Source organism: Peromyscus leucopus, chromosome 15 (genome assembly GCF_004664715.2).
Source record: "Peromyscus leucopus breed LL Stock chromosome 15, UCI_PerLeu_2.1, whole genome shotgun sequence".
In the NCBI taxonomy this organism is placed as follows: Eukaryota; Metazoa; Chordata; class Mammalia; order Rodentia; family Cricetidae; genus Peromyscus; species Peromyscus leucopus.
The window spans coordinates 56,750,862-56,774,007 of record NC_051076.1 but is presented as its reverse complement, the minus strand read 5'-3'; the positions used below and the strand labels follow the sequence as shown (position 1 = coordinate 56,774,007).

Sequence of the window (23,146 nt, the reverse complement as noted above, 5' to 3'; positions counted from 1 at the left end):
GGCTGGCTTACAGTTCAGAGCTTTAGTTTATTATTATCATGGCAGGAAGCATGGCGACATGCAGGCAGACATGGTGCTGGAGAAGGAGCTGAGAGTTCTACATCTGGATCTGCAGGCAGTAGGAAGAAAATGTGACACACTTCCTCCAACAAGGCCTCTCCCTCTGGGCCTAGGGGGGGCAATTTTCATGCTAACTGCCCCATCCCTGAAGTGGTGGGAAGGCTGTAGCCTGCTTCACTGACTCCTAACTTACACCTCTGTGGTCCAGTATGGCCATTTACCTCGCGATAATACCTCATGCAGCTGGCAATTTCTTTTTGATAACTACAGTTTGTTGCTTTAGAAGCTTTGGTGATTTTCCTCAATTGTATTCCATCCTATTGCAACTGATGGAGGACTTGCTGTACCAGATGCTGCTAGGAGGTGGGGTATGATGACCAGTCATGGCTTCTTCCAGGGGCTCAGGAAACGGTGGAGTGAACAGAGACACAAACATTATTGGTTATCGTGACCGAATACCTGGAAAACACTGACTTAGAGTAGCAGGATTGACTTGGATTCATGCATGGTTAAGGAGACATGGTCCAACATGGTAGAGGGAATATACAGCAGGGTTCCTCTCCTTCTCACATCTCAGGGGTACAGAAAGCAGGGATGAGACAAAGGACAGGAAGTGAGGTTAAGCTATAAGCCTCAAGGTCCACTCTGTCTACTGATGTACTTCGTCCAGAGAGGCCCCACTTTCTACAGGTGTCAGAACTTCCCAAACCGGAGCCACCAGCTAGGGACCAGCGCAGGCACCTGTGGGGGACATTTTGGACCCAAACCATAACAAAAGTTCATTATAACTTATCCAGAGTGTTTGAATGCAAGCTGTTTGGTGATCTGCCTGAATCTCCATCCAGGGCCAATCCCCCTGGCCCTGCTGTGGGGACAGGCAGATAAAGGCTCGGGGACATTCCTCTCCTGAGAGTGGACCCCAGTTGTTGGGAGTTGCTTCTTTCCCTGGTCAGCTGTACCCACCCCTGTCCAGCTCACAGCTTGATACTGGAAAACAAAACAAAACAAAACACCAGGCCAGGCTGGTGGCCTCGGGCTGGAGGGAAGACAATGCTGCATTGTCCCGAGGCTCCTGAGAAGCCAGTGTGCCCACACTGCTGTCAGGCCAGACCACAGCTCTCCTTTCTTCCCCTGCTCTAGACACTGAGAGCCTTTTTCTGGGGAACTCACCCTATGGCAGCACTGGGACCATACTGGGTAAGAATCATCCTGCGTCTTTACCGTTTCTTTGCCTTTTTAGCTTCATTTTTTACTGTGTGTGTGCCCGTGTGGGCATGCTCATGCCTGCTCTTCGGAACTGAGCTTTCTCTCCAGCCCCCTTCTTTGCCTTTTTAAGCGAAAGATTTCAAATACCATTTTTTAGTTGAGGAAGGAAAGAAATACAGGGGAAAATAAGGAGACACAGGAAAGTATAGGAGTCCTTTACTCCAGAGTTTGGCTGGGAGCCACTAACTTCTACACAATGGATAAGATCGGAATTGTCAGCCGGACAGTGGTGGAACGCACCTTTAATCCCAGCACTCAGGAGGCAGAGGCAGGCGGATCTCTGTGAGTTCGAGGCCAGCCTGCTCTACAGAGCGAGATTCAGGACAGCCAAGGTTACATAAAGAAACCCTGTCTTGAAAAAATAAAACAAAACAAAACAGAAAAAAATAAAACAAAACAGAATTGACTCCAGAGACAGTGTTTGTCTTCCTAAAGACATCTCCAACAAGGATGCTAAAAAAAAGCTATGGGCCAGAAAGATGTCTCAGTGAGAAATAGTTCCAAGACCTTTGACCCAAATTCACATACACAAACACTCATCACACAGGCACACAGACACACAGACACACAGACACACAGACACACACACACACACACACACACACACCATCCATGGTAAAGGAGAAAGGCTTAATTAAATAAAGGTAAAGATGGCGGCCTTGCCTTTTCCCTGCTTTAGTTCCCTTGTGGGCCCAAGTGAGGGGTTGATGCCTCCCAGCAAAAGCAGCTCCTGAGTGCATCTCAGTGTCTGTGTGCTGGGCTGTTGTGAGGAAGACTGCATACCCAGAACATCACGTAAAGTACCCAGTCCGGAGCATCACAGAAAGTACCCAGCCCGGAGCATCACAGAAAGTACTCAGCCCGGAGCATCACAGAAAGTACCCAGCCCGGAGCATCACAGAAAGTGCCCAGCCCGGAGCATCACAGAAAGTACCCAGCCCGGAGCATCACAGAAAGTACCCAGCCCGGAACATCACAGAAAGTGCCCAGCCCGGAGCATCACAGAAAGTGCCCAGCCCGGAGCATCACAGAAAGTACCCAGCCCGGAGCATCACAGAAAGTACCCAGCCCGGAACATCACATAAAGTACCCAGCCCGGAGCATCACAGAAAGTACCCAGCCCGGAACATCACATAAAGTACCCAGCCTGGAACATCACATAAAGTACCCAGCAATTGCAGTAGCTGGTACAATACCAAGAGTTTTAGGACGAAAGTCCCGGTTCTGACAAGGGAGAGTAAAAAGTGGAGAAAGGAGGTCTAACGCATAGGTGGGAAGAGGAACAAATAAAGGAATCCAGGGACTCCATGAGATAATTCCAGGCGCTTTAGGCTTAAATGGAGGAAAACTAGGGTAAGGGATAACGGCATGCACAAGTAATCTGTCTTGGCCAAGGTGTGGTCCCACATATCACTGTCACCCATCACTGTCGCAGGCACCAGGGTTCATCTTGCTTTGAGTTATCTACGGGCTCAAGCATGAACTCAGTGTGTTCAGCAAAGCAGATCCTGCTTGCCCGTTTCACCACTGTTACAAATGTTGTTTTCTATTAGAGTAGAGATGCCTGCCAGGGACTACCGCCGTGGTTCTCAGCCCTCCGAAAGCTGTGACCCACTGATATGGTTCCTCATAACTGTAATTTTGCTACTATTGTGAATCATAATGTAAATATGTGTGTTTTCTGATGGTCTTCGGCCACTCCTGTGAAGGGGTCATGACCCACAGGTTGAGAACCACTAAACTAACAGCTATCCCTACAGTGGACTCCCAGACCAGTGTGCCTTCTGAGTCGGTGGCTGTGGTGGTTTGAAAGAAAATGGCCCCCACAGACTCTTAAGGAGTGGCACTATTAGGAGGTGTGGCCTTGTGGGAGGAAGTGTGTCACTGGGGGGCGGGCTTTGAGGTTTCAGATGTGTAAGCTAGACCCAGCATCTCACAGTCTCTTCCTGCTGCCTGCAGATCCAGATGTAGAACTCTCAGCTCCTTCTCCAGCACCATGTCTGCCTGCATGCTGCCATGTTTCCCACCACGATGACAGTGGACTGAACCTCTGAACTGTAAGCCAGCCCCAATGAAGTGTTTTCCTTTGTAAGACTTGCCGTGGTCATGGCGTCTCTTCACAGCAATAGACTAAGACAGGGGCCTTGCTTGCTTCGTTCCCTGCTTTCAGGAAGTCAGCTGTCCTGAGCAGTGTTTCCCACCATTTGAATTTTCTGACTCTAACCTGCTGTCGGTTGGAAGAAACCAGAACTACTAGGACCATTAGTTTTATTGTGAGCACATCATTCACTCTTTTGATCTAACCTGGCTTAGCACTGGTAGGTGGTAGGTGTGAAGCTGTCAGTTCCAGATAGCGACAGTGTCTTCTTCACTTGCCTTGAACGTCCAGCCCTGGAAATCCCAGCACTCAGAAGGTCCACTGTGGGTGCACGGCCAGACTGGGCTACAAATGAGACGCTATCTCAAAAAACAAAATGCCTATAGACAGATGTTGCTAGGCATGGTGGCACATTCTTGTAATCCTAGCATTTAGGGAATTGAGGCAGGAGGATTGAGAGTTTGTGTCCAGTTTATGCTATCTAGCAAATTCCAATGCATTCTTGGGTATATAGTCAGACCCTGTCTCAAAACAGAACAAGACCCGTAGTAACATACTGTCATGGTCAAGGGGAAATTAGGGTGTAGGCTTGAATTTTATTTTATTTTAGGTTTTTTGAGATAGGGTTTCTCTATGTAACAGAGTTCTGGCTGTCCTGGAACTTGCTTTGTAGACCAGGTTGGCCTCAGACTCACAGAGATCCGCCTGCCTCTACCTCCTGAGTACTGGGATTAAAGGCATGCACCACCATGCCCGGCTCTTGAATTTTATTAATTTGGGGACTAAAACAGTGTATTAAAATTCTGCTCTCTTAGATCTGTAGAGGTGGCTCAGTGGCTAAGAGTACCGGCTGTTCTTCCAGAGGATCTGGGTTAGATTCCCAGCACCCACACTGTGGCTCACAACTCTCTGCAACTCCAGTTCCAGGACATCCCATGCCCCCTTTTGGCCTTAAGCCTTTGATGGGCACCAGCTACACACCTGGTGCACAGACATACATGTAGGTAACACACACACACACACATATAAAATAAAATAATATTTTTACAATTCTGCTTTCTCTCTACATAATCTAGTGGGCAAGATAATTTAATAACATGAAGTTTAAGGACAATAAGAATCAGGAAATCCCAAGGAAAAGCCACATGAATGTTTGTCTCTGTAGCTCCTACCTGTCACTGTCCTGTGATATTTTTCTCTCTTGCCCCATGGGCTCAGCTGTCCTTTTTTCTTAAAAGCCAGACAGAAGCCAGATGAGGGCGCTGCCATGCTTAATCAGCTGTCCAGAGTTCAGGCCATGAGGCAGGGATCAGAGCTTTGATCCCTATGAGTTTGGATCCTAGAAACTGATATACTAATAACATGTTGTTCACAAGCAAACTGGTCAAACAGCTGAGTGGCCCTGGGATGGCTGGCTTAGAGTCCAGGTTTGTCCACCACATCCATCTAGCGTGCAAGAGGCTCTCCTACCTCAGGGCTCCTATAGGAGTCTCCTCTTCTGTGACCTCAAGGTCCAGCTCCTGAGCAAATCTGCTCTGGCCCAAGCCCGCCGGAAGCAGTCGCTTCTCTGAGTCCTTCCTGGCACTGCTTTGAACAGAAAGTGCCAGTGCGCTGCCACACTGTCCTTATCCCAGTGGGCCACAGCCTTGGCACCTGTGAGGGTCATCTGGAGTCCTTTGATGTCCCCTCTGATGCCCAGGCCGCACCCCAGGTTGATTGCATCAGCCTATCTGGGGGAAGGACACCGGCATCCGAGTGGCGCCAAGGTCGGCAATGAATTCCACTTTAACGAGGATTAGAGGATTTTGAACGACTGGGCTCAGAGAACAGGAGAGACCATGACCTCGAGGTCCTTTTTCATTGGTGAGCCGGACCAAAAATAACTGTGACCCTGAGATAAGGAAGGCTTCTGTCGGATTCCAGCTCCGGCTCTGGTGCTGCCGATTTTTACCTCTGTGATTTTGAGGAAGTTGCTGTGGTCTTCCATTTTCTCTTCTATACAATGGGGATTAAAGTATCTCCCTGCCCTGGGTTTTGTGCATAGATATGTCTATAGTAGATATTCAAATGCTGACATTAATAATAAATAATTACTCTTTAATTTTTAAAAAGATTTTATGTATTTTTTTTTTGTTATGTGTATAGTTGTTTGTCTGAAGCATGTCTGTATACTACACTCATACAATGCCTACAGAGGCCAGAAGAGAGCATGAAGGATTCCTTGGGACTGGAGTTAGAGATGGTTGTGAGCCACCATATGGGTTCAGGGAATTGAACCCAGGTCCTCTGGAAAAGCAGCTAGTGCTCTTAACCGCTCTCCACTTCTCCAGCCATATTATTGTTGTTGTTGTCATTATTATTATTATTATTTTATGAGACAGGGTCTCACTATGTAGCTCTAGCTGTCCTGAACTCAACTCACTATGTAGACCAGGCTGGCCTTGAGCTCAGAGATCCACCTACCTCTGCCTCCCAAGCACTGGGACTAAAGATCCCCTGTAATTATTCTCAACACTGAGGCACCCCCCGCCCCGAGATTCAGACTCCTTTGCCTGTTTATCTTCTCTCATTTAAACTGGTAAAAAGATTCAGAGAGTCAGGTGCAGACGTGCTTGTCATCCCAGCACTGGGACAGCTGGGGCAACTGAGTCACAAGTTGAGGCTAGCCTGAGCTACACAGTATGGCCCCATCTTAAAAAGATGAAAGATGGGGACCACCAGAAGGAACAGAAACGGAATGCTGTTACTTGTGATTTCCTCTTCTGTTGTTAGCTTTCTACAGTGATGTCCAGTCTAACCAGGCAGCAGGTCCTCCCACAGGTTCACAGGGAGCTGTGCTTGCTCAGCCGACCCTGCCTACGTAAATGTAAGTATTGTGCTTCCGTGGTCACATTTAAACAGAAGAAGAATAAACCAAGTGAAAGCTGTGGAAATCCTGACATCTCCTGGCTGTTCTGGTCCAGATTACGAAGCCTGAAGTGAGTCACACTCCTACCTGAAACAGCTTCGTGGACGTTTACCAGAAAGATGGGTACGCTCTTTGTACTTATACCTACCCATAGTGAGAATACCCCAAAACTCCCACAGTATTGAACCCTGGCTGTCTCCTGGCTGGGGTTTGTAACTGAAGTGTGTGTTTGTACAGCTGATAGGTGTACAGGCATTTCTGGGAACACTATGCATTGGAACATTTACAGCTTCAGAGGCTAGCTACCCTGTGTGGCTGAAGTGCTGGGAGTCAGGGTGATCTGTGATCACATGCAGAAGCTGGAACTCGTCCAACCTAGTAGAATAAGCAACCTCAATAAAGAGCTTGCAATATGCCTGGAGTTGTGCTAAGTGCTTTACATGAATTATTTCATTTCCTCCTCTCAGCAATTTTGTGAAATAGGAGTTATAATAATGCTGATTTTCTTTTTCTTTTTTCTTTTTATGTTTTTTTGAGACAGGGTTTCTCTGTGTAGTTTTGGTGCCTGTCCTGGATCTTGCTCTGTAGACCAGGCTGGCCTCTTGATTTTCTATACAAGGAAATTAGAATCAGAAGACTGGTTTGTGACCAAGAGAGGATACAAGCCTCTGTCTAGCTAATGCTAAAATCCTTTGTTCTTTGAAAAGAAAACAACTATTTATTTATTTACTTATTTGTGTTAAGGTAGATCCTCATTGTATAGCCCTGGCTAGCTTGGAGCTCACAATGTAGACCCGGTTGGCCTTGAAACACACAGAGATCTGTTTGCCTCTGCCTTCCAAGTGCTGGGACTGAAGGCATCTGCCACCAAACCCAGCTATCATTTGCTATGTTGCCCAGGCTGGCCCAGCTGTGACTGCACAACATTGCAGCTGGCTTCCTTTTCTTTTAAAGACAACTTTAATGGGGTAGCTGATCCATATGCCATACGATTTGACCACTTAAAGTGTACAATTCTTCACTTTCAGAGGGCAGAGTTGTCATCCAAAGAGAGACCCCGTCTATCAACTGATGAGTGGATAAATGAAAGGGGAATATCCACAGACTGAAACATTATCAGGCAATAAAATGAAGTAAAGCCGTGAGACATGTGAAAGTTGATTATTCAAAGATGAAATCATTCTTGTGATAGCCCAGCAAAATCAGAGCATGGAAGTTACGCAACTCAGAAAATATTTCTTTGTACTCACATGCTCTGTGCTTACATGTATGCACAGATTTCTGAAACGAAGCCCGTCTTTAATGTTCTCCAGAAGTGCAATAATTCCCACAGCATGCTCTAGACAGGGCAGGGGAACAGCCCCACACCCCGGAGGAGCTGAGCCAACTTCTGCCTCTGGATTCCTGGGCAGTTCACTTCCTGTCCAGGCACCATTTTCATCTTTGGCTTTAAATGCTTCTTGCCTCACAGTCCTAGATCATGCCCGTAGTTTACCATGGCCGTACATCCCACTGCAATTCTTTGTCATTTGCAAATAAATATCATTGCCTTTTATGAATCCCTCTCTAGTTATTATTTAGGCTGACACATTCAACAGCATATTTAATTTCTCTCTTGTTGCTTGTGCGCCGAGTTCATAACTAAGAAACCATCGCCTAACCCAAAGTCAGGAAGATGTGAGCCTGTTCCCCCCCTAAGGGTTTTATATTTTTAGCACTTGCCTTGAAATCTGTGAAGCTTTTTCTCTTAACCATGATGCTTTGCTGTTTTGTCTATGACTAGATAAACATACAGATGTATCCACAACCTGTGGGATGAGAGAAGAACATTGTCTTAGTTATTGCTGTGATGAAACACCATGACCAAAAGGCAAGTTAGGGGTGAAAGAGTTTATTCTGCTTACACTTCCACAGCACTGTTTATCATTGAAGGAAGTCAGGGCAGGAACTCAAACAGATCAGGATCTCGTGGGCAGAAGCTGATGCAAAGGCCATAGAGGGATGCTGCTTACTGGCTTGCTCCTTATGGCTTGCTCAGCCGCCTTCTTCTTCTTCTTCTTCTTCTTCTTCTTCTTCTTCTTCTTCTTCTTCTTCTTCTTCTTCTTCTTCTTCTTCTTCTTTTTTGGTTTTGGTTTTTTGAGACAGGGTTTCTCCATGTAGTTTTGGTGCCTGTCCCAGATCTCACTCTGTAGACCAGGTTAGCCTTGAACTCACAGAGATCCGCCTGGCTCTGCCTCCCGAGTGCTGGAATTAAAGGCATGTGTCACCACCACCCGGCTCTCAACCTGCTTTCTTATAGAACCCAGGACCACCAGTCCAGGGACAGCGTCACCACAATGGGCTGGGCCGTCCCTCCCCAATCACTAATGAACAAAATGCCTTACAGTAGGATCTTATGGAAGCATTTTCTCAGTTGAGGTTCCCTCTTTTCAGGTAACTCTAGTTTATATGTCAAGTTGACATAAGATTAGCCATCATAAACATGCAATGCATGAGTAACCAAATTTGGGATCTATCTGGATTTTAATGGTCTGTGTTTCTCCTGCTCCAACCCTCCTTGTAATTAAGAGTTGGATCATGGGACTGGGAAGATGGCTCAGTGGTTAAGAGCACAGACTGCTCTTCCAGAGGACTCGGGTTCAATTTCCAGCACTCATGTAACAGTCCATAACCATCTGGAACTCCAGTTCCAGGGGATCTGACACCCTCTTCTGGCCTTTAAGGGGCACTGCATGCATGTGGGGACAAACATTCAAGTAGGCAAAACACTCAACTCACGCAGAATAAAAACGAAGCAGAGGGTCTGGCTTCTGAATTTGGGTGGCCTCCATCATCATAGAAGGAAAAACCAGGTAGTGTCCTCATTGCCAGATTCCTTGACATTGTACAGTCTGTGGTCAGTCTGTGGATTACTGTGGAGTAATCCTCCAAATACTGCTCTAGCCCTTCCATTTGCCTGTTCAAGAACCTTCAAAGACTTCAAGATCACCCAAGAAACCTATATTTTTGTTGTTTGTTTGCTTGTTTTTTAATTATTATTACTGGTAGTTGTGAGCCACAGAACATAGATTCTGGGAACTGGACTGGGTCCTTTGGAAGAACAGGAAACCCTGTACCCCTGAGCCATCTCTTTGGCTTGAGACCTGGGTCTGTCTCAACCTGCCATCCAAGCAAGGGCTCTCTTGAGCCCTCCCAGTCTCCTTCACCCGACTTTTCAGTCTGCATTTGGGAGCTGATCAGACCTAGGGTAGATCTCACCCTGCCTCTTATTCTCTGTTTGACTCCGCATCACAGTGACTTGAACCCTCCACCCCCTAGCTCCCAACCGTCCCTCTGTGAAGCAGATTTGCTCATTTCACAGAGACGCCTGCAGACATTAGAGATGTCAGGGGCAAGCCCTTTGAACAGTGCTGGGACTTGACGGGTTAGGGCAGTTATTTCTTTTTGATACAAAATCAACAGGTTAGTAAATAAAAATAAAGAGCACCCACTTAAATCTGAATTTCAGTCTACAAATAATTTTTTAGTCGACCCTAGCTATTCCCACTTCACTGGGTTTTCTAGACTTTAACTGGCAATCCTCACTGTACACCTGTTTACAAAGGTGGACCGCGAATGTCTCGAGTGGCATCCACTCTCTGAAGATGGATGCCCTCCACCTTGTGGGCCCCTGGGTCCCGACTGTCCGAAAATAGGGTGACTTTTGTTTTCTTTTTCAGTATGTTATCCCCCCACCCCTGGGGTTAGGAGCATATGGCAATCTCAGGCAAGTGATTCGGCTTTTCAGAGTCTTGATCTTAAATCTTCCAATTTGGGAGAAAGGGAAGGAACCTTAATCTCTCCTTGGACAAGTAAATGAGTTTATTCAAATGAAAAAGTCAAAGAGAGTCTTGGCCTTGGCAAGTACTGTTTGCAAAATTAAATACTTACTAGCTAGTTAAATAATAATTAGCTTCGAAGGGAAACATGCCTGTGTGACCCTACCTCACAATCGGATGTATTTCCCTATCAGTTCAAGTAGCTTTACACAGAAAACAACCTGCAACCTCCCAGCACTGCCTGCAGAGGGTCACTCCCTTCTCCGTGTGTTCCAATTAATTCCCAACCCCCCAGCTCCCGAGTGCCTGAAAGCTGCCCATTTGTCTATGGATTTAAGCAAAAGGGAGAAATCTCTTCCAAAATAGTCCACAAGATGGCCTGGCCCCCTGGGACGGGATCTGAGAGAGCCAAGGAACCGTGTGGACATTTTATGGAGGGTGTCTGGCTCGGGTGCCCTGTTATGTGGAAGGCATCTGCTGGCCCCAGTCATCCGCACATCTCACGGTGGTAATCCTCTATTGATCTCTGCTTTACACCTCCCTTGCTCCATCCCTCCCCCGCTGTGCCTGGTCCCGCTCTGTTCCTCTTTTACTGTGCTAATTGAACGGTTTCTGATTGGAGCCTCTGCCCGGCTGATGGCTTCTGACCAACGGTAAGGGCTGACATTTACTTACTTGATGTCTGCCCTCCTTCTGTTCTCGGGCCTCTCTGTGAGCAGAGTTTAAATTAGGCAAGATGTCAGCTCCAACCCTTGTCTTTATGTCTGCTCTGGCCCCTTGTTATTTGGGTGGGGAGGGAGGAGCTGAGTGGATATGAACCCCGGAAACCTGCGAGGAGCTAATCAGTACCGACCCCCACAGCAGAGCCCGCTCGGTTATCTGTTTCCCCGACATCCCACCTCCCTTTGTTAGTATTTCAGCCTGGCCCCAGCCTGCGGGTTTCTACTGGAACTGATTTTATTTTTGTCCCCAAGTATCCAACCACTCAGTTCTTAATTATGGCAAAGGTTCTGAGCTGAGCATTAGATAGCTAGCTCATCATGGCGATGTTACGGGGAATCGTGATTGGGGCTGCAGTTATCTTAAAGATTGGTTTTATTTTCATCTCTCCCTCCCTCCCTCCCTCCCCCCTCCTTCCCTCCTTCCCTTCCCTTCCTCCCCCTCCTTCCCTTCCTCTTCCCTCCTTCCCTCCCCCTTCCTCCCTCCTCCCCCCTCCCTCCCCCCCCTCGTGAATGTGTGTATGTGCTCGGGCAGATGCTTGAAGAGGTCAAAAGGGAGCCTCAGATCCCTTGGATCTGGAGCTGCCAGATGTTGTGAACTGTCCACCATCTCTCCAGCCCCAAGTGGCTGTTGTCTTGGTGGCCTGGTTGTCACAGTCTCAGCCCATGACATGACTGTCTCTTCCTTGTTCCTAGATGGGAGCATCTTTGGAGAAGTGAGGGAAGGACTCCTGAATGGATGCCACACTGGAAACAGCTTCACCTTTGAATTGGTCTCACATCTTATCATCCTCTTCTTTTTTTTCCCCAGAGCTGGCTGGTCCAGCTTAGGGCTTTGAATGCAATAGTTGAGAGCCCCACCCTGACCTCCATCCCCTGCCCCTCTCACCAAATCTTGCAAATCCAAAATGAAGCAGAAAAGCTGGCACCCTGAACAATTGTCTTAGACTGGAGAGTCCCAAATTAGTTCAAAATTATCCTCATACACGGTTTATTGAATTTATATTCACTACTCCGTAGAACAAGGCGAACAGCAAACCACGAGCTCTCCCAGGTTTTGGGGCTGCTTGGCAGCAAGGGTCCGATCTCCAACATCTCCCAAGCATCTGTCACTCAGGCAAGATGTTAGCTTCTGGCCAGTGCTCAGGGCACATTTTCCCTCGATTTACCTGATTCTCACACTCTGCTCTCCAGCCTCCAGTGGATGAGCGCGCATGCACACCCCTCACGCGCGCGCGTGTGCACACACACACACACACACACACACACACACACACACACACTTCTCTTTAATTGAGCTGTAACCCATCTTTGCCGGGCATTCCTAACATGCAGCTCACAGATCATCCCGGGGCTGCTGTGAGAGATGATTGTCTCCCCAGGCCAACGCTTCATTAAGAGTGACAGCCTGTAGCCCCCTAGTCACCAGGCCACTCTGCCCAGGGACCAAAGAATGGCTCAGCAGGAAGGCTGGGAGACAAAGGGACAGTGGCGGTGGACTTGCAATAGTGATGGAGGGGTTTCTGGGACAAGAAGCAACTAGGCTGCAGGTCGTGTGGAATGAACCTGGGCTATGACGTCAGAGCTAATGCAGCAACTCGGTTGCACAGGCACTTCCCTTGCAGCTGAGAGGCCGATGTTCAAGCCCCAAGAAGCATCCAGAACACCAGTCTCCATAGGCCGTCATTGCTTGGGAAATCAGCACAGCTTGTGACATCCCCTCCCTGTGCAGTCCTGTTTCTAGAGTTGCCTTCTCTCCCCTCTCTTTCCAGGTAGAAGACCAGGGACTAAGAAAGGAACAAATACTTCCTATGCTGTAGGGCTGATTTACTTAGTTACATAAACTCACATTTAAAAACAAACAAACCAGGATATAGAGGGCGCAGCCTTTTCCAGTGGTTAAGTGCTTGCCTGGCACTCACGGGGCCTGGAGTTCCATCTGCAGCACGGCAAAAAAACATTTATTGGACCATAATGTACATATAATAAACGCATGAATAAATATTGGATGCTTTTGACAAACATACACACCCTGTGACTACCACCCTATCAAATACGATTGCTTAACGAAGCCTCAAATTCAGTCCCCTTGGGAGACCAGATCAGTTTATAGCTACAGATACTGAGGGTTGGAAGGGTTCAGGACATTGGCCGGGAAGATGCCAGACACTCTAAACCTGCTGGTCTGAGAACTTTGCTCTATCATTTCATTAACTCCTGAGCCCCAACCCACTGGTCCCCTTTCCACAGTAGTTGGAGAGGGATTTCTGGTGTGCAGGGTTTTTTTTTCTCCCTGACCCTGTTTACTAATTCACTCCAGAGAGAAAAATCCTCTGAAACAGCACTAAAAGTCCTCAGTGAAAGGTCAGTGAGCAGGAAACACAGACAAGGGAACAGGTGACTTCAGACAGTGCAGGATTTTCTTGGGGGGGGGGTTCCCATAGAGGGGACGCCTTGTGAGAATTGGCTGGCCGACCATGTACAAGCTAGACAGTTACAGGCCAGAGAGGGATGGGATGGGGAAGAAGGCTGAGCATGTCCCCTTCTGGCTTGGGGGTGATCAGTGAGTAGTTAAAGGATGTCAGGTGATCCATAAACGTCTTTCCTGTGTGGACTTTACTTGGGGGTACAGGGTGGGTTATCAAGAATCTATAAACTAATTTATTTTTTAGAAACCCAGTAACTTGGGCTGGAGAGGTGGCTCAGTGGTTAAAAGAGCACTGACTGCTCTTCCAGAGGACCTGGGTTCAGTTCCCAGCACCCAACATGGCAGCTCACCTCTGTCTGTGACTCCAGCCCCAGGGGACCTGACAACTTCACACCAATGCGCATAAAATAAATTTTAAAAAAAGCCAAAAAGAGAGAAACCAAGTAACTTTAGTTGCTGAAATTGTTGCAACTTGACCAAAATGGAGGCGCTACATCAAGCAGTGTGGTTCAAATGGTGTGGTCCTGGCTCTCACTCAGAAGGCAGAGCTGTATGCCGCACATGCACGTTAGCTCATGTTCACTCACTCTAACTTCTGTGATAGAAAAGGTAAGCTTAAGGAGCCTGTTGACGCTGGATGGTGGTGGCAGAGGCAGGAGGATCTCTGAGTTCAAGGCCAGCCTGGTCTACAGAGTGAGTTCCAGGACAGCCAGGGCTACACAGAAACCCTGTCTCAAAAACAAACAAACAAACAAACAAACACCCCAAACAAAACAAAAAGGAGCAGCCTGTTGGTCACCCACTGAAAAACCGGCCCTTCTCTCTTTCCTGAATTCTCTTGTATCTGCTGAGAAGTCCGGCTCCCTGGCCTCTTTGTTGTTGGTGTCCGTGGCATTTACCGTCTGTGTGAGGTGAGCATGTCCTCCCCCTCACCATCCTACAGAGCAGGCCCTGGCAGCTGGGCGCATAGAGAGACACTCAGCCATTCAAACAGGCCTGAGCCTGAGGGTTTCCCTCCTGTCTTGGGGGGCCTACATAGCTCCTTCTCCGGTCATCAGATGAAAACTGCTGTGGTAGATCGTTCACTGGTAGAGAACCCCCAAGGGATCCTGCCTACACTACAGTAAGAACAAGACTCTGAGCCAGCCCAACTGGGAGTGGGGGGTGCCAGGGGGGGTGAATACCCAGGCCAGGTGGCTGGCATGAGGCAGCAGGGAGTCTTTTGCAGGGGTGGAGGGGAGGGATTTCTACCAGACTGTCATTTCTGCTCCATTGTGTATCCTCTCTGGCTTTGAAGTGGACTGTTTCTTGCAGCCTGGCTTTAACCCAGCGAACTGCATTCAAGGATCACTATTCAGACTCACCGGCAGACAGCCAACACTCAGAACGTCTGGCTCCTGGTCCACTTCAGCGGGGTCTTTGGATAAGCAGCTGTGTACGGGTGCTGGCCTGAGCTTGAACAGGTGTGCTTGATAAGAGTGACAGACACAGCACATGGTTCCTGCCGTCAATGTGTCACGGCTGGTCATCCAGATAGAGGGGTACACTGACTCTGGGGCCAGACAAATGGGATTTCACACATCTCTAACTCTGCGGCCTTGGGGTAAGTTGTTTGCCCACTGGAAGACTCAGTTTTTACATCTGTAGAATGGCAGACCTACAGGCTAAGTTGCTCACAGTACTCAGATCAGTTCTTCACATGTAATAAGTAATATGTACTTCTTAACCACCACCATAATTATTCTAGGGGTCTTATGAGTGGGAAGTTATATAGACTATATAAAAGATTTTTTCACGGTGCCCTGAATGTCTATGGTGGTTACTTGTTGCTGGAGGGCTTCTCTCCAGGTTCCCCAAGCCCCGCAGTCCCACAATCCACTTATAAAATAATCACTCAGACGCTTATATCACTTATAAACTGTATGGCCATGGCAGGCTTCTTGCTAACTGTTCTTTTATCTTAAATTAACCCATTTCTATAAATCTATACCTTGCCACGTGGCTGGTGGCTTACCAGAGTCTTTACATGCTGCTTGTCCTGGCGGTGGCTGCAGTGTCTCTCTCTCCTTCTTCCTGTTTCCCCAATTCTCCTCTCTCTTTGTCCCACCTATATTTCCTGTCTGGTCACTGGCCATCAGTGTTTTATTTATATAGAGTGATATCCACAGCAGTTACTACTGTGAAAGGCTATCATCATACATGCTTTCCAGTCACAGGGCACATCCCATGGAAACACAGGAAAGATGACTCTTGTCTGTAGGGATCACACCAGTCCCTCGAAGGTGGTGTTCAGGCTGAGCACTGACTGGTAAAGAGGTTTGAATAAGCAGGGATGAGCATGTGAGGCCCAGCACCCTTGGCCCTCAGCTCAGCGACTGCCCTCAGGCTCTCAGCCTGGCAGGGAGCTCAGCTGCAGTGTGGGCTCCCCACGTCATTTGGGCACCCTGCACTTAAAGGCCAGGGCCAGTCTCAGGACAGGATGCTGTGAAGAACCAGCCCAGGACAGGGACAAGGGGGAGTGGGGCAATCGAGAGAGAGCCAGTGAGGCAGCCCAAGGCCAAGCTCACAGTGAACTGGCTGTCACCACAGGGCTCCGCTCTTCACCTCTGTGGTTTTGTTTTCTTACTTTTGAGTGGGGAATAACACAACCTGACTCACCTTCCAGCTGTACCACAATGATCAAATACGAAGTTCAGTCAGCGTGTTCAAGGCAAAGCACTCTTCTTCAAGACCAAGAGACATGTTAATGCAGCATCTGCAAAGCTCCAGGGAAATGCAGAGGCAAAAACCATTTAACGAGAGGCTCAGACCAGCTACTGGGACCAACACACCTGACTCACCCCAGCAGTGAACCAACAACACCTCCCCACCCCCACCCCCACCCCCGCATAACATATTGACTCTGCTCACTCATGCAGCAAATACTCCTTGTGTGCCCACTGAGGGCCAGCCTAGGGGCTCCCTACTGGGTGAGAGAGATGGATGGGGACCCTGCTTTGGGTTGTCTTTAAGCAATTTGAAAAACTGGCAACCTGAAGACTTCTATCCCACTGGCCACCTGCCAGTTCCCAGGACTGTCGCTGTTCATTCTGAGCTGAGCCAGGCTACCAAGGCATGTCCTCAGGCCAGCATAGATCCTGTGAACACACCCCTCTGACCTCTGCTGATGAGGAGCTCCAAAGGCCTCCCTCAGACTCCCCCACGTCCCTGGTGCTTTCCCTGACCTCCCTCCCCCCAACACTAGCCCAAGTGCCTTCATATTTAAAGAGGAATGAATTTCTAATTAGCACCCAAACACTGGAGCGTGGCCCTTCCTGGCCTTTCCTATTTAAATGCAAATTAGTCTTCCCAGAGGAAAGCTGATGAGTGGAGGGAGCCTCAAAGGGTGCTGATCAGAACTGTCACTTTTGTCACTGGCTACCGACTTTGCTGCCCACCACCTACACGCCTCTCACCTCAACGCCAGGCTCTGAGGCTGAGGGAGTTCGAGGCAGGGCCTGAGTCCTTGTCCCGAGCATCCAAACTCCTATTCTCACGTCTGTCTGGGAGGATGGCTAGGCCTGTAGGAGGTCATCTTAGACTGATGGGCTGGAGAGGACATAGGCATTCAAGTCAGGAACACCTGGCTTGGAATTCAGGGTGCTCTGTCTCCCCCTTACACACACACACACACACACACACACACACACACACATACACATACACACACATACATACATACACTAATCCTTGCATACTTATGGAGGTCAGAAGACAGCGTACAGGAGTTATCCAGTTCTCTCCTTCCCCCATGTGGGTCCCAGGGAGACAAATCAAGTTACCAGGGCTGCCAGGCAATCACTCTTATCCGCTGAGCCTTCTCACCAGCCCACGATGCTCTTTTCAGAAGTGCACATTCTCTACCAGCATGTTACACCTCCAGCCTGGGAGGGACGCTCTTCTAAGGAGCTGTGAGGGAGGGTAAATTCCTGCTATGTCGCCGTGCCTTCCTCATGGAAATAGGACTGGTAGTGTTTCTCTCTCTCAAGACTGTTGTGAAATCACACAGTAATGAGAAAAGGCGCCCATGCGCAGTAAGCGACCCACAGTGGGCACTGGCACCAAGTGGCCTTCTGTTGCTCTTATCAGTGCCAGCTTACTATAAAATAAGTGTGGGACAAGTTGTCAAGAAAAAGGTGGCATCCCATTTGTCCCCCTAAAAATAGCTGAAGGTGAAGAGAAGGTTTACAAGGGGCCAGAGAGGAAATATTAATGCCTGTGGGCCCACATGCTGCGTAGACTACTTCAGGCTGTTGCAGGGGGAAAGCCGTGGCAGACAGCGTGAGGGACTGTGTTCCAACATAATTTATAACTATATTTATAGACATGACCAAGTCATGTCATCTTCACATATCCTGAAGCATATTTTCTTTTGTTTCTTTCTCCTTGACAATTAAAAAACTACAAAGACTGCTACAAGATCACAGGCCAGACCAGACCAAGGCCTGTTTTCTGACTGCTGCCCTGGGGCGTTATGGTCCCATGGTGTGGGGGAAATTGTGCGAAGGCACCTACCTCTAAAAATGTCGGGTTCTCAACTGAAGTTGGGACTATGGGGGAGGGATGTCATCCCAGGAAAGAAATGGTGTGACCTCGAACTTCAGAGGAACGAAGGACACACAGGGTTTATGATGGTAGCTTCTAGAACACACCAGCCATTAGATTCGAGTCTGAATAGGGACCACTCTGATCCTTATCTACTGTGGTGCTTTGAAAGAAAATGGTCCCCACGGCTCATTGGGAGCTGGCACCATTAGGAGGTGTGGCCTTGCTGGAATAGGCGTGGCCTTGCTGGAGGAAGTGTGTCACTGGGGGCGGGCTTTGAGGTCTCCTATGCTCAAGCCAGGCCTAGGGTGATAATCTCTTCCTGCTGCCTGCAGATCCAGATGTAGAACTCTTGGCTACCTCTCCAGTACCATGTCTGCCTGCATGCTGCCATGCTTCCCACTATGGCGATGGGCTAAACCTCAGAACTGTAAGCCAGCCCCAATTAAATGTTTTCCTTAGAAGAGTTGCTGTGATCATAGTGTCTCTCACAGTAACAGAAACCCTAACTAAGACACCTAGTAACATCCAGGATAAGAACTGAGGACTCACTGCTCTAAACAGGAAGCCCCGTTCTCCTGGTGACAGGCTCTGGTCCCTTGGGGTTCCTCAAGTCCCACAGCTGCATACCTGACTGGCCTGGGAGTGCCCGCTAATAAAGACCGGCGACCCTTTGATCCACTCACACCCTAGCCTGCTGCTCACCTTTCTGGATGCCCATCTATTTTTAGGCCAGCACAGCCCACACACAGCCTGCCCGTTACGCATCCCCTCCTCCTCCGTGTGAGGCATGGAGGAGACATGGGTCAGCATACCAGATGGCAGCCTTGCTGCTGCAGCAGATTGCCTGTCTCCCAAGGGATTGGGATAAAGCAGGGCTTTGGATGAGGCCTGCTCGCTAACCCCACCCCTCCACAACTGTGCCTCTGAGCTATCTTTTCTTCAGTACCTCTGGGAAGGGAAAGGGGGATGAGGTAGAGGTAGGTGTGTGTGTGTGTGTGTGTGTGTGTGTGTGTGTGTGTGTGTGTTTTATATGAAGGGAGGAGGTAAGAAGAGAACAGAAGCTTCCTTCCCCTGCACAGGCCCACCCAGTGAACCATCCGTTACTTCCTGCCTTGCTGGGGGCATGAAGGATGGTGGGCTCTTGGAGGGAGCAAGAGTCTCCAGAGCCCCTGGCATGGAGAGACATAGAGGGTAGGTACCTCAGGGAGTGACCACTTTCATTCCCTGGCACCTTAGAGGCCTGGGGCTGAATGTCATCTCACGCTAATCAAACTGGAACCCCTGTCATTTCCTGGTCTCATCAAATCTTGGGCCTCAGCATCTTTCATGAGGTAGAAAGTGGGTGAAGGAGAATTAAGTCAAGGAACCTGCCTCTCCCACCCCACCCCCTCCTTTCTCTTTTTGAGACAGGATCTCGTGTATCTCCGGCCAGCCTCAAATTTACCAAGTCGCCAAGGATACCTTTGAACTTCTGACCCTCCTGCCTCCACCAGTTAAGTGCAGGGTTTTACAGGAGTGTGATGTCATACCCAGTTTTATGCAGTGCTGGGGATGGAACCCCGGGGCCTCATGAAACTCAGACAAACACCCCACCAACTAAGGTACAGTCCAGCTCCAGCCCCAGGTAGCCTCCTCTTATAGTTAAAAAAGAGGATAGAGAGAGAGACAGAGACAGACAGAGACAGACAGAGACAGAGACAGAGAGTCAGAGACAGAGACAGACAGAGAGAGAAATGAAGAGAGGGAGGGAGGGAGGGAGGAAGAAGGAAGGAAGGAAGGAAGGAAGGAAGGAAGGAAGGAAGGAAGGAAGGAAGGAGGAAGGAAGGACAAGAAATCTGATGAAGTCTAGTCTGTGGTGTGGTCTTGGTGGGGAACGCCTCCCTGGGATAAGCAGTATCTCCGGGGAGTGGGCCGTTCTCTTCGGCATGGAGACACAGTCTTCAGGCCTGAACTTTCGCCCTTCAGAAAAGACAGTTCTGCTGGGGTGAGGAAGCTTTAGCAGGAGCTCAGCAGCCTTGCCTACGGCCCCACGTGGCGCTCTCTGGGACTGGGTGATGATGGATCTGTGACCCTGCTCACTTTGTGCCTGCCGGGTAGGAAAGCATCCCCCGGCCCCTGCACATATGCACATGCACACATGCACACATGTGGCACTCACTAGTGAGCAGGCAGGCTGGCCCATCTGCCAGTCAACCCTCCTTGCCGATTTCCCGGCTGGCAGCAGTGGAGCTGGTGTGTAAATCATCAGAGCCCCTATCAGCTCCGCCAGGACATGGAGCTCTTTTTAATTAAGAAGAATGGAGGATGCTCCTGGCTCTGGAAATGGCAATATTAACTTACTAATGAGTCTTTAAAGAGACGTGTCTGAGTAGACTGTGCCACCTGCCCATGTACAGTCTCTGATACTCTGTAGAGCAGACTGGACCCTGGGGAAGACTACGTGGGGTCCGGGGAGGGGGGCAGAGAGGGGCCCTGCATTGAAGATGGAGAAGAAAGGACCCCTCTTGGCCCAGGAGCTAATGTAGCCCAGCCTAGTGAGCTGGGACCAAATGGTATATTTTCCTCTCTAAAGAAAGGGCCGGATTGCAATGTGAGTTGAACCCTTGAGTCCTCCCAGAGAGCTGTGGGGCACAAGAGGCATTCCAGAAAGGTCAAAACACAGTAGAAAGCATGATTAGACTTCCAGACAGGCACTCAAACACCACGAGGAACAGACTATCACTAACCAAGTGGGCAGTACCAGCCACAGGCCAGGGCAAGGCTCCCCATACGGCCCCTGCAGTGGCTGGACCCACTTTCCTTTAGGAGAACAGCTGCCACAGAGAGGGCATGCTATGGCTGGCCCTGGTTGCACAGCTCAGGCAGGTATGACAGATGTGTGTCCTGTGTCCTTTCATCTCCGGTGTCTCCCAGAGGCACCATGGCCTCCCCGCCCCACTCCTTGTGGCTGTTCTCAGTTTCTTGCACCGCTGGCCAGGAAATTCCTCACGGTTTATAACTAACGCTCAGGCTTTATTACAAGCCCCATTTCCTCTTCAATGCCTGCAATCAACACAGGAAACTACCTCAGGTCTCATCCCTGCGCACAGAACAAGGGAGGAATGTGCGGCTCCTACCCCTGCTTCTCAATTTCCAGGAGTCTAAAGACCAAGCTGATCCTGTCCCCACCCTGTGGGCAGAGACATTCCTTAAATGATATCCATTAAGTCCCTCTAGGTTCCGGAGTCATGCTATGAACTGGAACGGGAGGCAGACCGGAGATTGGTGGGGAGGAGGGAGAAGGTCCTGAAGGAATGTACTCAATTCTTTCTGACCAAGACTGCGTCCTAGAGACTAGATGCTCCAACGTTCTCCCTCAGGTGGTGGGGGCTCAAGATGCAGGTCATGCCTCTGATTACCACCTCTGTGCTGCTGACCCCATCCAGTTTGATTGGGCCCTAATCCTTCCCTGGGCTGATTTCCAGACTGACGGGGGGTGGGGCTGGGGGCTGGGGGCCCACCAAGCTTGGATTGCTGGTGATGAGACAACCATCTTCCCTCCCAACCTTATGCTCGTATCAGGCGTATGCTCGGGAACGCCCCCTGGCGACCACCCCGTGAAGGGCCACCGGTGTCCTCCAGATGGACCTGCACTTTCAGGCCTCAGTGGAGCAACCTCAGTTAGTGGAGAAGAAAGACATCCCCCTGTAAAATAACCCAACACGATGGGCTGCAGGAGGCTGTGGACCTCCAGGCCACCTACCCTATGGAGGTGGGTCCAGTTCCTGGGCACACTGGCCTGAACAAAGCAAGCTAGAGACACTCACTATCTCAGGAAAAAGGAGGAAATGCTCCTTTCCACAGTCTCTACAACGTGCTCAGTGCTCAGCAACTCTCCTGGCAGGATGATCACGTGTATTCCTGGGGAAGGAGGTTAGGGTGTCTCCTCAAAATATACCCTACTCTGGGACTCCGTAAGTTCCCCAAAAGGCACCCATCTGTGTTCTCCATCAGTGGGGTCACCACTCTGAGAAAGATGCTTGGTATTCTATACTGTGTCTCCACTCACTGCCTCCTCAGAAGAGACCTGGCTTCGGCAAGGCTGGAGCCCATGGGAAAGTGAGCAGGCACTTAGTAGGTGCTCCCCAAACTGCACCTGATGCTTATTGTATGACAGCTGACCTTGACAAAGACAAGGTCGGAGTCTTTTACAAAGTGACTGACTATCTGGGGCTAAGCAGCTTCAAGTTTGATTAAGACTTCAGTATCACAATAACACAGGTCCACAGCACACAGACCTACTCTGTGGGGACACTTGGGACATTTCTCTCCCGTCCTTTCCTCCTCTCATCACATCTGAAAGTCAAACTCGCTTGTTTTGGTGCTGGGAAGGTGACCCAGGGCTTTGGTTATGTCACAGATACCCTCCACTAGGCATGCCAGTCAAAAACTCTACAATTAATTCGTTAGTTTATTTATTGATTTACGTGGGGGCGGAGCATGGCATGCATGTAGAAAACCTGGGAGAGTTGGTTCTCTCCTTTCATCACGTGGGTTCCAGAGATAGAACTCAGGTTGTTAGGTAAGCACCCTTAATCACTGAGCCATCTCATCTCCCAGCCCCCAAGAAATACTTTTTTAAGAGAGAACGGAAACCGGAAACCCATGCCGGGTTGCTGTGCGAGATCTTAGAGCAAGAACGATTTAGGTTTGACCTGAGGAAGAACTTCTGATTGGGAGAGTGAGTCCGCAGCAGAAAAGGGTGGTGAGAAATCAAAGGACACACTGGACTCCCTCTGGCCTGGCACACCCCCCCCCCCATGCACCAGGCGCAGAAACTGCAGGTGACTCAGGGAATCTTAAGCGGTGGTTGCTAGGTTACAAGCTTCTTTAATGTGCCTCAATGTAAAGACTAAGGGATGTTACCTGGTTGGGAGGAAGAGCAAGGGGGAAGGAGGGAGAGAAAAGAAACCAGCCAGACTTCCAGAATTAGCAATTGGGCATAGCCTGGAGGCAAACTGTTTTTTGGTTTTTTTTTTTCTCTACTTTTCCACACTGAGTCTCTTGACCCCTATGGCTTGCACAGAGTAAAGCCTATGGATGTGAGCACTAAGCTGGAACAGCGCCCTCCAGGACTAGACTCTGGTGTCTCCCCAGGTGAGACACCCAACAGTCACTAGGGTCCCTTTGGGCTCTGTTCGCCTTCCCTCTGCAATTAGACAGATGACCAGAAACCAGATGAGAACGGAAACGCACAGCCTCCTCACTAATGCATGATCTGTT

The 23,146-nt window shown here is 49.2% G+C and overlaps 1 long non-coding RNA gene across 1 annotated transcript; it reads right to left on the bottom strand.

The window, feature by feature from the left end:
- Nucleotides 1-309: 309 nt before the first annotated feature.
- On the bottom strand, nt 310-5,272 carry LOC114698073. Its single transcript, XR_003735296.2, has 3 exons — nt 4,895-5,272; nt 3,631-3,769; nt 310-1,047 (listed from the first exon to the last, which is right to left on the bottom strand). It is a non-coding gene; the product is annotated as an uncharacterized LOC114698073 (long non-coding RNA).
- Nucleotides 5,273-23,146: the final 17,874 nt, after the last annotated feature.